The 16574-nt window shown below is 51.6% G+C and overlaps 2 pseudogenes; one reads left to right on the forward strand and one right to left on the reverse strand.

The window, feature by feature from the left end:
• The window catches only part of LOC141996210 (butyrophilin subfamily 1 member A1-like), a 660168-nt pseudogene that overhangs the window by 127203 nt on the left and 516391 nt on the right, over positions 1-16574 (forward strand).
• LOC141996212 (butyrophilin subfamily 1 member A1-like) overlaps positions 8961-16574 on the reverse strand; it is a 29623-nt pseudogene continuing 22009 nt past the window's right edge.

The following is a 16574-nucleotide window of genomic DNA, read 5'->3' on the forward strand; positions in this document are numbered from 1 at the left end:
GCATTGGCAAGGTGTAAAGGTGCAGCCATTTCTGTTTCCAGCTGGAGCTCTGCAGCCCGGGGGAATGAGCCATTGTGCTGCTTGGCTAAGAATTATTGCCTGATGTTAAAGTTAGGAAATTTAAATCCATCTGTTTTGACAGGGAGCTGGAATCTGTGTAAGGAGATTCTGGGTTTGTTACCAGTACCTACAACAATGACCTGGACATGGTGTCGATTTTGGTAAAATAAAAAGGAGGAATATGGATAGGGAGGGAATTCAGAATGAAAAGGATCCTGGGAAGGACCCATTCATTGTAATTATGTTTGTTTTTCCCTGCCGCCCATTTAAATCATTTGCTAACTGCATGGTTAATGGGGCTATGAGCTTTATCTTCTGAGACCCTGATTTGATCCCTTGAATTGGAGAACTTGGAGTGGAGAGTGCTTCCTGTGTGGCAAAATGTGACAGATGTTGTCCAATTTGATATAGAGCTCTTTATCTGAACATTCCCCCTGTGTCAGTGTCCGGTGAAGGTCCATACAATTGTTCAAGAGTGTTTTCCAGTCTGCTGGCAGTTTACTAAGGTCATACAAAAAAAAAACCCAGGTCTCTTTGTGGTGCTTCATTTGTCCAAACCTTTCTTCGATGGGCACTCAAGCAGTGTCACAAGTGAGCAAAAAACCTCCCTCTTAAATTTTTCTTCCGAGCTTCCCATCACCTTATCTCTGCCCTCGTAAGCAACATGTCTCTTCTTCCGATGAATACAAGTTCCCTTGAAGACAGGCTCAACGCCTAAGTCTTCCAAAATTTCTTTGGCAGCAGTGACGGCATCTTCAAATCTGTTGTCTCCATAGGCCAGAGCGAAATCAAGGTAGCGTCTCATCAAAGTAGTAGTGGTTGTCCATCGAATGAGTTTGTAATGCCTTGCTTACAATGTTTCCTTGGAACAGGATATTGTGCCAGACCACAGCTGAGACCATCAATTTGAAGTCAGTGATCTGTTTTGCCAGGTTTTGCAGCTCGTGTTGAATTCCTCGATGCCAGTGCTCATGCATGATATTGTCGTATTTCCCAAGGAGCTTCACCAAACTGAGGAAATTACTGTTATGTTCAGTGAGCAACTTATCCGACGAGCCATGGAAAGTCAAATTATTCTTTGCAAGGGGGAGGGTAATTGAGATCAGATGCTCAAGCACGTTCCTCCAATGCTGGGTTTCTACATTAATAATGCACTGGTTTTCTGCATCTATACATTTATTCAGCTTGATCCTGGACTTGACCTCCATCCATTTGGAGTAGGCCCTAAAATGGCTGGGTGACTTTTCATGTTGCTTCAGAGCATCAGCCAAGTTTTGCTAGTAACTGTACCCGGAACACGCAAGTAAGGATTTGGCATTCTTGTCAAATATTTTGCAACAAAAACAGAACACTTTGTCAGTTGATTTTGAGTAAACTAGTCAATGCCGATTCAGTTGCTCACCATTCTCGAGCACTCTTTCTCAGTGTGACTTTGAGACAGGACACTTCTGCTCATTTACTAGAAATGTCATATCCTCAATCTTGCTCAGACCATTCAAAATTGTACGATCAATATTGGCAGAGTTTAGGATCGCCGGCCATAAAGCAGACTCTGATGTATCGATTTGTGGTGTGCAATTTTTTTTTACTGCTGTTTCTGTCATCATGCGAGGCTGATTCTTCTTTATCGTTTCTCTCCTTTTCATGTAAACCAGATTTTTCTTTGTCATTACTCCCCTTTTCATGGGAGCCACATTCTTCTTTATCATCCCTCTCCTTTACGCCACCAGGAAAACTAGACGATTCTCCATCACTTTCCTCACATTCCCATTCCTCATCTTCAGGCGAATCTGCTCATTCCTTAGTAATAGGGCTTCCATCATTTACGCTTCACTCCTCAGTTTCTTCTGCACGGGGACAATTGCTACTGCCTACAACCTGGTCTGTGTGGATCTGCTTCAGATATTGTCCTATCACATTTGCCCCTTGCTGCAAACTAGATGGCAGCTGAGCTTTTTGCTTCCTATACTGAGCTCCTGAAGGCTTCTTTGGGATCATCTTTTATTTTCTACAGGGGAAACAGACAGTATCATGGAGACCAAAAGTCTATGCTCTGCAGTCTTAGAAAGTCATCCAACATTCTGTGTTAAGCAGGGCAAAAGAAGGAACAGTGGTTCTTTTATGTTGTTGCATCGATAGGTGTTCGATAGATGTCTCTGGCGTCTCATTAGATGTGTCTTTTATTAGTTGCTGCTTACACTCTTGGAGTCTTATAACACAAGTTCACTTCCACGATTCCGCAATAAAATAAGGTTCACACTATTGTAGCATGGCTCTCACGTCACTTCATTTTTTTTCTTCTATCTCACTGGGTGCCTGGCGACGCCTGCCCCTTATCTACCCGTGAGGGCGAGGCTGACAGCATTCTAGGAAGTTCAAGGAAAATGTAGTTCTCAGAAAGTCTGGAAGTGCCACAAGATTCTACAAAGATCCAGAATATTGTAGGAGGTTCGTGAAAAATGAACCCACCTACAGAACACCTGACACATGTTACCTCAGACATTCTATTTCCCCTTTGGTCGCTAACAGCTGATATCTCCCTCCTGCGTGTGACGAAGGTCCAGGGAGCCTGGCTACTGATAGCACCCCAAAGCCACCTGCTTGCTGCTCGTCTCTTTACTGTGATGGTGCCTGCCAAAGTTATCAGTGACTGATGTGGGAAAGTGCCCTACCGTGGAGGAAGAAACGAGGCTGCAATCCCTTGAAACCTTGGGCAGAGGATTGCAGAGTACCTGCACAGAAATTTCATCAGGATTGCTCAGGAGGATTCGAGGGTCCTCCCTGTGTCAGAAGCAAACTGCTCCACATGCTCCCCCAACTCTACCTCACTGTGTGGTACCACCTCTTCTTCCAGTGTGAGTGAATTAAAGAAAAGTCAATAGCTGTGTCCTGCCAAGTTCATGGCCACCGTCACTGTCATGGGAAATAAATTTACACATTTACCTGAGGGTCCCCCCCTGCATCAGGCTCGCCAGTTCTTGACAGCCAGGTCTGACTGTAGTGCATTCTCGAACATCATAACGGGATCCCCAATTGCATGTCCCCCCGTCTGCTACTCTTCCTCGTTCCCATCCCTGCTGTTTACGGCTGGGGCCTGTGACTCAGCCTCCTCAGAGGTATCCACAGTGAGATGTGGGGTGTTGGTCTCTGCCAAGTATTTCATGCAGCTTATTGGAGAAGCAGCAGGTCTGTGGCTCAGCACCAGGTCAACTGTTGGCTTCCCTGACTGCCTGGTGTGCCTGCTGCAGTTTCTTCACGTTCCCATGGCGCTGCTGCCGATCCCTGCCCTACCCCTTCCCCGGCATCCCCCGAGCAACCTGCTCACGGATACCGGATACCACTGCTCTGTCGCTCTGCCTGCACAGCCCTTCTCTCCTCAGGCTCAGGAGATCCAGCATTTCCTGCCTACTCCAGCCATCGGTGCGTCTAGAATGTGTAACTGGAGTGCGCAGTTGGGCAGCGGCACGCGCCCTGGGAGAGCTGCTAAGTGTGCGCTCACTCAGCTGGGCAATGCAGAAACGGCATTTCAAAAATATGGGGGGGTTTAAATACAGCGACGGCTCCTGGTCTTCATGACTCCTGGGTAGTGGAGTTCACAGCTGTAAGCAGAGAGGTGTGTTGGGCACTGGGGGACAGCTTCTGGAGGTCTGTTAGGGTTGACCTGGGTCATGCAGTATCCTCACACACACTGTGTCAACCTCAGTCTGTTGCTCATTCCCAGCTTCTGGCAAAAGGAGGCTAGGGACACCGTCCCTGCCCATCCTGGCTAATAGCCATTGATGGACCTATCCTCCATGAATTTGTCTAGTTCTTTTTTGAACCCTGTTATGGTCTTGGCCATCACAGCATCCTGGCAAGGAGTACCACAGGTTGATTGTGCGTTGTGTGAAGAAATACTTCCTTTTATTTGTTTTAAACCTGCTGCCTACTAATTTCATTTGGTGACCCCTAGTTCTTGTGTTATGAGAAGTAGTAAACAGCACTTCCTTATCTACTTTCTCTACACCAGTCGTATTTTTATAGACCTCAATCATATCTCCCCTTAGCCATCTCTTTTCCAAGCTGAAAAGTCCCAGTCTTATTAATCTCTCCTCATACGGAAGCCGTTCCATACCCCTAACCATTTTTGTTGCCCTTTTCTGAACCTTTTCCAATTCCAGTATATCTTTTTTGAGATGGGTCTCACTGCACAGATTCTGCAAGTCAGCCACCATCTGCTCCTCTTTCTCTGAGTGGGAGATGCTGTCCCTGAATTTAGCTGTCTTCTCAGCCCACAGCTTCCCCTACACTGGCTCTGTCTTTTCACCCCCAGAGGCTGGGTTCTAGGCTATTCATGGCATCTCTGCCCCCTCCCCTTCCCTCTCCCTCTGGGAATGCAGAGTGCCACAGGGCAGCCTGGGAATGGCAAGGTCCATGTTTCCCCTCACAGTGAAAAGAGAACCTGGTCCGTACTTGTTTGATCCCACCCCCAAAATAAATCAGGCGATACAATACCCTCCTTGTAGAAAGGGAAATTTTAAAAAATGATTTATTTACAATCAGGGAAACTGAGACCTAATTCACCTGGACAATGAGCTTTGCCTGTTTGTGTGAATTTTAGTGGCTATGCCTCAGCTGGTCCTCTCAACATCATTGTTGCCTGGGGGTTTCAGAACCCGCAGCGATGGTAACTTCACTGTTTCACTCCAGGCAGTGTCGGGAATAAATCAATGGGAACACAGTGATTCCGTCTGATAAATGATTAATACAAGTACGTATGCGCTTTCTAAAACTGCAGTTTATTACATTTAAGCCCACACAGACCTAAGGAATAGATTTAGAACATCCCGGGTATTTTCCTAAAATGTGAGACAGTATTGGGTAATTAATGGTAGGTCAGCGGTGGCCAAACACTTCCCTCCTGGGGGAAAAGGTGTCAGAAAAACATCTCTCTTAGGAAAAAGAAAAGGACTAACTCTAAGGTGTCACAAGTCCTCCTTTTCTTTTTGCGAATACAGACGAACACGGCTGTTCCTCTGGAACATCTCTCTGAGGATGGCTGCAGAGGACTGCTCCAAAGAACATTCTATATCTAACCCTTTTTATAATTAACTTCTACAAAACACATAGGTCATAGTGACCCCTACTACGTCATCACTTTTCCTAACCATTTTAGTCATAATAAACTTCTATATCAAAGGTGCCCAAACTCCAAGCTTTCTGTCCACTTGTTTACTTTCAGTCTCAAATGTTGACTTGTCTTTTCCCTCCTCCCATTCTGATTAGCAGAAACTGCAGCTAGTTTTGATTTTGCCTCTAAAAGCCTGCTTTCAAATTAACCCTTCAATATATGGTGTTCTATTTCATTAATTCATGGTGACTGAGTGCAGATAATATGGCTGCAGTTAGCTTGATCACATACTGGGTTACACAAACACACCTCAAATCCAGGGGAACACCATGACCACAGAGAGTGAGACCGTCTGGCGTTAGCATCTAGCTGCTCTGTCACACACGCAGCAGAAACTGTGCCCACAGGCTGTGCTCGCTGGATCCTTGGAAAGCTCCAGGCAGACGGAGCAGGTCAGTTGAATTTGGAGAGGTTTTGCTGGATTCTCATCAGCCCCAATGCAGGGAATAGAGGAGCTGAGTTTCATTTTCCTCTTTCCACAAACGGGCTGCACCTGAACCTTGCTCAGCAGCATTTGGGGATTTCTGTGTGAAGGAGGCAGAAAGGTCCCGATTCACAAAGGGGACCCAGACTCAGCACTTGCCACCCAGTGGAACCCAGAGCCTTGAGTTAGGCACCTAGGCTCCCTGTACAAGGGATGGGGAGAGTTAAGGGCCTAAGAATGGGATCAACAAAAGCCAGCGCTCCGAGTGGGAAGCTGCCTCAGCCAGACAGTTGGTTTCAGGGAGGTGTGGGATGGAATCTCTCACCATCAGTTTACAGCAGGGGTTCTCAAACTGGGGGTTGTGACCCCTCAGGGGGTCATGCAATTATTATCTGGGGGGTTGTGAGCTGTCAGCCTCCACCCAAAACCCTGCTTCACCTCCAGCATTTATTATAATGTTAAATATTTTTAAAAGTTTCAGAGTAACAGCCGTGTTAGTCTGTATTCGCAAAAAGAAAAGGAGGACTTGTGGCACCTTAGAGACTAACCAATTTATTTGAGCATAAGCTTTCGTGAGCTACAGCTCACTTCTTCGTATGCATAAAGTGGAAAATGCAGTGAGGATATTTTTATATACACAGACCATGAAAAAATGGGTGTTTAACACTACAAAAGGTTTTCTCTCCCCCCACCCCACTCTCCTGCTGGTAATAGCTTATCTAAAGTGATCACTCTCCTTACAATGTGTATGATAATCAAGGTGGGCCATTTCCAGCACAAATCCAGGGTTTAACAAGAACGTCTGAGGAACTGGGGGGAGAGGGGGTAAGAAAAAACAAGGGGAAATAGGTTACCTTGCATAATGACTTAGCCACTCCCAGTCTCTATTCAAGCCTAAGTTAACTGTATCCAATTTGCAAATGAATTCCAATTCAACAGTCTCTCGCTGGAGTCTGGTTTTGAAGTTTTTCTGTTGTAATATCGCAACTTTCATGTCTGTAATCGCGTGACCAGAGAGATTGAAGTGTTCTCCGACTGGTTTATGAATGTTCTAATTCTTGACATCTGATGTTATTAGGCCCTGTGATGGTGTCCCCTGAATAGATATGTGGAGCAAGAGGGAGGGATCACTTGGGTGGGGGGCCTGTCTCCCAGCAATAAACAGGTTTCCCTGAGCCCCCACCTACAGAAGCACCTCCCTCCACATCTCCTGAGAGAGAAATCAAACCTATGTGGGAGGGGTGTAAAGTTCTGTTCCGGACACCCAGAACTGTAAACCGAAGTGTTACCCCTCTGTTTTAGAAAGAGTGAGCTTTACGGGAGATTAGACTGTGTCCGCTCCCTGCCACATCTTCCCGTTCAATTCACCAGCAAACTCCTCGAGACTCTGCCAGTCTTTACCATAGCTTGCAGGTAACAAATCAATGATCTCCACTTCCCGAGTTCCCCAGAGACATTTCTCTGCAGCGTCCAGTCGCTCTCACAGGACACTGGAAAACGTTATTAAGTTTTCTGTCTCTAAAGAGACACACAGCACACACCAGCCTGTGAGCTGAGCTGAGGACTCAGTCTACACTCCAGTATAACAGCACTGATATGTAGGAAAAATAAGACTGAGTTTATTAACAAAGAACAGCCATTTAAGTGATGCTAAGCAAGAGAAGAAGAGAACAGATTGGTTCCAAACAAAACTAAACAAAGCAGACTTTCTAGTGACTACAACTCAGTTTTAGCACGTTACAATCGTTACCTAAGAAGTTGACATCACTAGCCACCCAGGCCAGGGGACCCAGCTTCCACGGCTCGGAGGGGGCCGTTCTCTTTCTTCCCTAACTAACAGTATGTCCTGGAAGTCGACTGCATTTTTTCAGGAGCCAGGAAGACTTCCTGGGGGTGCGGACTCTGTCCCCAGCGTGCTCACTAAGCCCTTTCCTGCCGGCCGCATTGCTTCGTTTACCTTATCTGTAAATGTACTTTCGTTGTTCTCTGCCTGTCCCCAAGCCAGTCAGACGTTCCTCTGGCTAGGGCTGGCTGGCTTTACGCACTGCCTCCCAAACACATTCAGAACATATTTCCAGCACTCACGTATCACTCTTTTGTACACAGCCCACACAGATATCACACAATGATTTTGGGGGCCAGCCTATCACCAGTTTATATATGACACCGTCTGGATACCTATGAGGAGAACCGCGTGGGGGGGGGGTAATGAGTGTGTCAGACCTGATTTGAGTTACTGTACAGTGGGTGCTCTGCCAGTTGGCATTGAAGGGCTCATGCAGCACCTCAGGAATATTTTGGCCCTGGCGTTGCTGTACAGCGCCGTCCACTGTCACTCCCTGCTCTCTGTCCCATTTTCTCTCTCTGCCAGATGTCTCCCTGCTCCCCTGGCAGCTGCCTTTTCACCATCAGTCCCAGAAACTGTTTTCCATCCAACGCCCCACTTATCCCCCCTCCCCCTCTATGCAGCTATCTCCTCTCCAGCAAACCCCCTGTCTTGGAATCTAGTCACGGCACAGATCTGCCCCGTCCTGGCTAGCGCTGGGTGGGTTTGCAATGGAACATGGTTCTGATCTATGTTCACCTTCCCCTGAGCCATGCAGGGCCCTGCAGGTGCCTCCCGGGCCAGCGCAGCTCAGGGCACAGACGAGACCAAGGTTAGTCCTGTCTACACTGCAGCGCCCGGCCGCGCTCTGAGGGTGTTGGCAGCCACCGTGCGCTCAATGGCTCCTGCAGGAACAAGAAACGGAGAGTGCAGACAGGGCCAATCCCTCCTCACGCATCCCTCCCTCCTCTGACTCCAGCCTTCCCCGCTCCTGGATCCCTCCCTTCTGCCAACTCTTACCCTGCCCAAGATCCTCCTGCTCCTCACACTGGGGTCTTCTCCCCTTTGTCATTTCTGCCATGGTTCTCTTCCTCCTTGTGGTCTCTCTCCCCTCCCCTCCCCTCTCCTCTCCCCTCCCCTCTCATTACATCCCCCAACCCCCTCCCCAGAGTCTCTCTCATGATCTGGGCTCTTCCCTTCCTGCTGCTGCAGCCCCCTCCCCACTCCACCCCACCCTTGGCCACAGCATCCACCCCTGACATTGCACCCCCACACCGCCCTCTGTCCCTGCACCCCCACAGCCCAGCAGCCTGCTCCCCGCACCCCCTTCTCTGCCCCCTCCTCTCCCCCAGCTCACAGGCCTGGGACTGGGAACTGAGGGAGGGGGCAGGCAGGTGATACCCTTTGTACCATCCCCATGGGAACAGGGCTGGGGGCTGGTCAGCGCTGGGAGGGGATAGTCTCTGCCACGGCTGTCACTCTCAGGGACAAAGATTCCCTTTGGCCTGAGCTGGGACAGGACAGATTATTAGGGGAGCAGTGTTTTTACCCTCCTCTTTGTAACCAACATAAAAATAAGGACGGAGCGTCCCGGAGAAGGTGTCAGTGAAAGGGAAGAGATGGGACCTGTCAGTCACACTGTAAAATGAGACCTCGCCTGCTTCATAGTCCAGGAAAACCCCCACCCGGCTGGGCCTGATGCCTGTGGGGAGGGGGATCTTGGGGGGGGAGGTGCAGGCCTCGTATTTCCCATCCCTCAGCCACACAGCCCAGTATCCATTCCCAGGAGTGAGTCTGACCTTCCCTGTCCTGATCACAGATTCCCTACAAACCCCCACAGTCCAGTTTATTTTGTCTCCCACCTCCACCTCCCAGTAAAACCTCCCGCCTGTGAATCCATTTGTGCCCAGGACAATCGGATAAGTATTGAATCTCTCAGGATTGTCAGGTCGATCCTGTCGTCTCTCATCGTATGTCACAGTTTTCTGATCCTCAGACAGGACGAGGTTGGGATGAGCCGTGTTTGGATCCAGAGTCACATCCACTGGGGAGAGAATCAGAGTCAGTGCTGGGGGCAGGGGCTGGTCACTGGGATCAAAGGGCAATTCACCCACGTGCCCATTAATCACTGTGATATGGGGTTCCTCACCCTTAAGGGGAGTCGGAGCTCAGCTAATGCCGGGGGACAGGGGCAGGGGGAGGGGGTGGGGAGCAGGAGTGGAAGGGAAGGAAGGGGGAGATCTCCAGGGGCAATAGGGGGGCATGAGGCAGACACCAAGGAATCAGAGGGGGACGAAAGGGTGGGGGCCAGGGATGGAGCAGGCACCAGGGAGGGCACGTACCGGGGTGCAGAGGGTGAAGGGAGGAGTGGGTGCCAGGGTGATGGGGAAGGGGAGGGGTGGGCACCAAAGGGGGGAGGGGAGGGGCAGGTGCCAGGGGGTCGGGTCAAGGGGAAGGACATGGGGGGAGGGGAGACAGGGACGGAGGGGAGTCGGGGGAGGGTGTGTTGAGGGGGCTGAGGGTGGGTTGCACGAGGGGAGCAGAGAGGAGTGGCAGGTGCCATGGGGCTGGGAGGAGGGAAGTAATGGGGGCAGAGGAGTGGCGGGGGTAGGACTGGCACAGGCAGAGGGGGAAGGGTTAGGGGAGCGGGAAGGGCAGGCTTGGGCGGTGGAGAACACCCCTGGCACAGCCGCTGCCACCAGGTGAGGGAGCCCCTCCCCACTTCCCCCCCTTCCGCTCCCGAGGTCCCTGCCGCCCACCACCTCCCTCCTCTCCTCCCCCCTCCCCATGAGCCCCCCCCGCCCCTCACTGTGTCCCTCCTCACCCCCCGCCCACTGCTCGCCATCCCGAGGACGAGATGCGGTGAGCGGTGGGCGGGGGTCTCACGGGGGCAGGGGGTGAGGTGGGATGCATCGAGTGACGGCCAAGTGGGGGAGGGAGGTGGGGAGAGAGGCCTGGGGCGAGTGGGGGTGGAGTGTGGGCAGGGCAGCGGGTGGAAGAGGTGAGACGGGGGGCTAGCCTCCCCCAAGGGAAGCTGCGCCCACTGCTCATGACGGCAGGTGCCGGGGGCAGAGGAAGGTGCTCAGGGCTGGGGCAGGAGGCAGACATGGGGGGGCAGCAAAGGAAGGGGAGGGGCAGGTACTGTGGGAGCTGCTGGGGGGTCTGAGGCCACTCAAGCCGGTTCCCCGTTGTGCTGGTTGCTACACGGGCGGAGGGGGATCTTCACCTGGATCGGAATGACTGAGGGCACAGATCCCAGGGGCTGTCAACAGGACAGTCCACGGGCTCCGGGGTCACCTAGGGCGGCACAAAAGGAGCTCGGGGCCTAAGTCCCTGGTTTCAGCTCCACGGTGAGGCACAAACCTCCTGCTGACCCCAGAGCTGCCAAAACTCACTCGCAGTCGAAGTTTGTGCAGTAAAAGTTCCCTCGGTGCCTGCGTTTCTCCCTCCAGCCATGACCACGGCTGCCTCCCTCCAGGCGCGTGGACGCCTATTCCCCGGCCTGAGCCCCAGCGTGATCCACAGGCTGGGGGAAGATCGGGGTCCAGCCGTCCCAGCTAGTTTGGTAGGCGAGCTCAGGGACGCTCTCAGACCGGGTCCCTCAGGCGAGGCCACGCAGCAGCTGGCTGGGGAGGGCTTCCCTCATACATTTTAACCCAGGGGCCAGAGCATTCCCCTAGGATGGGGGGACTCCCAGTCCCTGCTCCCCTCGGGCAGAGGGGGAGCTTAAACTGAAACAGGGCTCCGCCAGTCTCAGGAGAGCGCTTTGACCACGAGGCGAGGCGGAGGTGGGGGGCTCCCGCACTCTCTCCTGCTGAGGATTTTCCATGGTGGATAAATAAAGGGCCATTGGTGCAGGGACGGACCCTGGCTTCCCCCCTCGCCGGGGGGTGCTCTAACCCCCCAGCTGTAGAGTCAGACGCATACTTGCGCTCTCTGACCCAATCACAGGTGCCGACTCCGTGGGTGCTCCGGGGCTAGAGCACCCTCAGAAACAAAACAGTGGGTGCCCATCAGCCACCCTCCAATCAGCTGTTTGGTGGGCCCAGCTGTTTGGCAGTGGGCGGGAGGTGCTGGTGTGGGGCAGAGCGGGGGCAGGAAGAGATGGAGCAAGGGCAGGGCCTTGGGGGAAGGGGCAGAGTGTGGGCAGGGCCTTGGGGTGGGGGTGGAGCACCCACCCAGAAAGAAGAAAGTCGGCACCTGTGCCCAATGATCTTTAATTATTCAGTCCGTCGTGGAACAGCTTCCAGAGAGAGGAGGTCTCAGAACAGACTAACTCATACCCCAGGGGTTAGGGCCCTACCCCGAGAGCTAGAAGGCCCCTGTTCAAATCCTTCCCTGCCTTGGGCAGAAGCGGGAATTGAAGCAGGGTCTCCCAGGTGATGGCTTTAACCAAGGGGCTACAAGTCATTGCCAGCTCCTCCACCCCGGCCGGTTTGTGTGGTGTGAGGAAGGCGTCCAATTCATTCCCACAAGATCTGCCGTAGGTGCTAAGCAGCCTGACTCCAAGAAAGGGGTTCCCTTTGTGGATCACTGAGCAGAGATAGGTGCCCATCTCCACGAGAGAGGCAGGGCTTAGCACACACCCCTTTCATCCGCATCTCCTACTGTCTAGCGTAGGCATCTCCTCACCTCATGTCTTGGCGTTTGTGAATCACAGTCTAAGGGCAGGTCTTCGCTTAAAATCCTGCACCGATGCAGCTGTGCCGCCGTAGCACTTTCACGGAGATGCTCTAAACTGAGAGGAAGGAGCTTTTCCCATCAGTTTAGTTCATCCAGCCCTGCCCCCCCCCGGCTCAGTGCATTAGGATACCCTGGCGTGCGAGGAGCCCGGGGCTCCCGGTGCTACAATGTGCGTGCACATCCTCTCGACTCTCTCATCCCTGCTGGAGCTGCCAGACTCTCCCAGCCTGCTCGAGTACACACACATGGTCAGGCTGCGAGCCAGGTGAAAACACGCACATAGCCACAGGTGTGAGGCAGAAAAGCTGCCGTATGGCACAATTTGTGGCAACTGGGTCAGGGGAGTGTCACAAGCTGGTTATAAAAACCTGTCTGCCCTTGCAGTGGGGACAGGGCCTGCCTCACCCCAGAGCCAGGGGGATGCTGAACAGCTCTTGTCTTGTCCTGTTACACGAGAAGAACATTGTGGGTAGAGATCCGTCTGAGCATGGAAATCCTGCCGTTGGGAAGAGAGAGCTGAGCCGTTCAGTGCCAGTGATGGGCAGATAAGAATGCCCATCCTGCAGAACCCAGGTACGGCCCTGGGAAGGGGACACTAGGGGACATATTTCATCACTAATCAGCCCTTTCCCAAAGGGAGTGTGTCCCTGTGCTCAGCAATAAATCTGCGTTTCGTCTGCCCCCAGTGACATTGCTATTTCCAGCCGACTGAATGTCACAGGGAAACACTCTGTGCAGGGAAAGGAGCAGAGAGCTCCCAGGGGAAGGTGGGTCTCACCATGGATACAATACCAGCGGTATGTACAGTACCTGTGTAGAGCCGGGCGCTTCTCCACCCTGCAACCAAGCACAGAGAGAGGGGTAAGAACGCCCCTGGACACAGACACACTGAGCAGGAGACAATGTCACCCAAGGGTCGTACTGGGGGGAATGGAACTTACTGAGCTCAGCCTGGAGTTTGTCTGAAAATAAAACAGAGAGAAATGAGTCAGTATCACATTACCTTGCAGAAGGGAAGTGAGTGAAAAAGACCTTAAAGCAAGGAAGCCTCCTGGGCAGCAAAGGAAAAGGAAAGGAAGAAATACAGTACAGTAACCGCATCTGGCCACCTGGTCAGGAGCAAGAGGTTGTTAGAGCTAAAGAGGGATCCTTCAGCAAATGAAAAGTATTAACCCTGTGAAGCCAGTAGAAAGCCACATTAAGTACACTGGGTGAAGCGAATGATAGGAATTAGGGGGTTAAAATGGAATTAGAAGAGGGAATAGCCAAAAATATAAAACAAATAAAGGGAACAATTGAGGAGGGTAATGACAATGCTGAGAGACTGATTTCTTTGCAACAGTTTTTACCACACTGAGTGTGGTGGGAAGAGACCAGCCCTGGAGCTGCTCTTTTCAAGAAATGAACATCAGGGCTTGAGGTGTGAAGCAGAGATAATAGAACAGACTGATTAATGAAAGAGCCAGACGTCACCAAGACCAGAGGAGATCCTTGCCAGGTTGCAAATGCCCAAGAGTTGTGAAATGACCTAAGAGCGCTATGGCGGAGCTGTTAACAATAATATGCATCTCATTAAAATCAGCTACTCTTCTGGAGAATCGGAATGTTGTAACCAGCTTTTCAAATTTTGGTAGGACTTGTCCTGAGAATGACAGCTCAGTGAGCCTTGGGGAAGGGGTTGGAATAGGGGCAGGGAGGAGGCAGAGTTGGGGTGGGGCCTTGGGGTAAGGGGTTGGCATGGGGGGTGGGGCTAGGGTGGGAAGAGGTGGGGTGGGGCGGGGCCGTATGGAAGGGGTGGAGTGGGGTCAGGGCCAGGGGTAGAGGGAGGTCGAGCACACAGGGGAAACGGGGAAGTCAGCGCCTATGGTGGTATTAGTTAAGTTTTTCCTCGGTGATGCCCTCATCAGGGACAAACATTGTCGTTCATGTCCCCAGCAGTGATCCTCACACATGGTGCTTGCCGTGCCTGTGTGAGGCCCACGTTAAAGAAGCGTTGCTCAGTCATGAAATGGACTCAAGTGGCTCGAGACCTTTGCCTAAAGCAGCACCTGCTTGACCAGGCTATGTGACCTGCTTTCGTTGTGAGGTCCTTGTCTGACTGGAAGTGGCCCTCGGGCTCTGAGAGCACTGCTGCTTCGCAGTCCAGAGCAGGTGCCTCTCTCAAGAAACGGGGGAGCTGTTCCCCATTGCATGCACCAAGGAAAGGATCTCATAAGACCAACTGAGACTCCAGGAGACTCTTTCACTTTGCACAGGGTTGGTGCTCGTGTGCAATATGGCATGGGTGCCTCTAACGTTTCCCTGGTACCATGTGGAGAGATTAGAGACCTGGTATTATGGGCTCTGGTTCCGGCCCCAGGGCATCTGTGGAGTCTGGCACCAAAGAGGATGATGGTGGCACTGACTGTCTCCGTGTCGGTGGCATTCCAGGCAGCCACAGACCTCCTTTGCCTTTCACCCCAACCTCTCCTTTGGCCCAGGGCTATGCCATCTATCGCCCCATTGGCTGAACAGGCTGTTGAATCAGGGCCAGTATCGAGGTTGGTGTGGGAGATCTCAACAGCTTTCACCGTCCTTGACTTCGGCACTGTCAACCAGTCCAGTACAACTGATGACTTTGGGACTGATACTGCTTCCAGCCTTGGCATACTCAGTGCAGGTGGAGCTGCTTCCATTATCAGCGCTGGTCCCTGCCTTGTTATGGGTCACAGATGAGTCAGGCCAGGTACTTGCTCCCTCTGGTCTGGCTCTGACTTTATTCCTGGAATCCCAAGGCTTCTCAGTTTCAAGGTTGGGATCTTCCTTCTCCTGGTCTCCATCGCCAAACCAGCATCGGGGACTGTTTACAGAGCATTATAGGCATCAGGGCTGGTGCTTCTCTCATGGTCGAGATGGGGGTCTCGGGCCACAATGCCTTATCCTTACCAGAGGCCTCCATGGAATCTGTGGGACCTTCCTCGGTGATGGAGGTCATACTGCTTCGCTCAAGCAAAGGTGACATTGCTGGTCAGATCAGCAGTAGGAAATATAGGCCCACCACAGGTTCCAGCACTGGTGAGCTTTACCCATGGAGTATTTCGAGGCCTATCAGGACCTCTTGTCCCCTGCTTCACTGGGGATTCAGGCAGAGTTCCTTCAATGAATGTCCATCAGTTAGTGGATGCCCTGCAGCCATCTGCTCCTGGTAGTGTAGCCCTCCCGATCAATGATGCACCACTGGAGTCTGCAAAGTTTTTCTGGAGCCTGCTGACTTCCATACTGCCCACCACACTGCATTGATTCGGCCTTAACTGGAGTATTGTGTCCTGCTCTGGGCGCCACATTTCAGGAAAGATGTGGACAAATTGGAGAGAGTTCAGAGAAGAGCAACAAGGATGATTAGGGGTCTGGAAAACATGACCTATGAGGGAAGATTGAAAGAACTGAGTTTGTTTAGTCTGGAAAAGAGAAGACTGAGAGGGGACATGATAACAGTTTTCAAATGCCTAAAAGGTTGTTACAAGCAGGAGAGAGAAAAATTGGTCTCCTTAACCTCTGATGATAGGACAAGAATCAATGGACTTAAATTGCAGCCAGGAAGGTTTACGTTGGACATTAGGAAAAACTTCCTACCTGCCAGGGTGGTTAAGCATGGGAATAAATTGCCTAGGGAGGTTGTGGAGTCTCCATCACTGGAGATTTTTAAGAGCACGTTAGACAAACACCTGTCAGGGATGTTCTAGATGGTGCTGGTCCTGCCATGAGTGCAGGAGACTGGACTTAATGACCTCTCGAGGTCCCTTCCAGTTCTATGATTCTATGAAAGTGCACAGAAAGGGCTTCTTCTCTCACTTGGCATAAACTCCCTCGTCATGACTGCTGTGAATGATAGAGCCCAGCAGGGCAGGTTTAAGTCCATTCTGAAGGACAAATTCTCCAACAGGATGGATTAAATGGGCAGGAAGATTTACACTTGCTCCTCCCTGCAAATGGGAATTTATGCCAGCAGGCATTGGTGTCCAGTTATGACTTCGTAAATTGGACAGTGATGCCTAAGTTTGCAAACCAGCTGCATGTAGCCACTAGAGAGGAATTTCAGGAATCTGATTTTCGACAAAATCTACAGGGTTCTGACCAGAGTGCGGGGTGAGGGGCTCAGCCTACATAAGCAATGAAGTATGCAACCTTCTAGTTGAAAAAAAGCCACATAATTTTGCTCCATGATCTAAATTTTCACCGTGAGATTCTGTGCTCGGAACCTGCAGCATCGGTGCAGGGAAGAGCTAAGGTGACCGTGACGGGTTGAATCACAGAAACCCCCTGGGGGCTGCCAACTGATGTGCCAAGACTACGTCTGCCCCTGCTTACCCTGCCAGCTTGGGACTCCAGCACCCTGTCTTGTGGAGACAGACACGCCAGTCTGCTCCAACACA

This window comes from Natator depressus, chromosome 11 (assembly GCF_965152275.1).
Source record: "Natator depressus isolate rNatDep1 chromosome 11, rNatDep2.hap1, whole genome shotgun sequence".
Taxonomy (NCBI): domain Eukaryota; kingdom Metazoa; phylum Chordata; order Testudines; family Cheloniidae; genus Natator; species Natator depressus.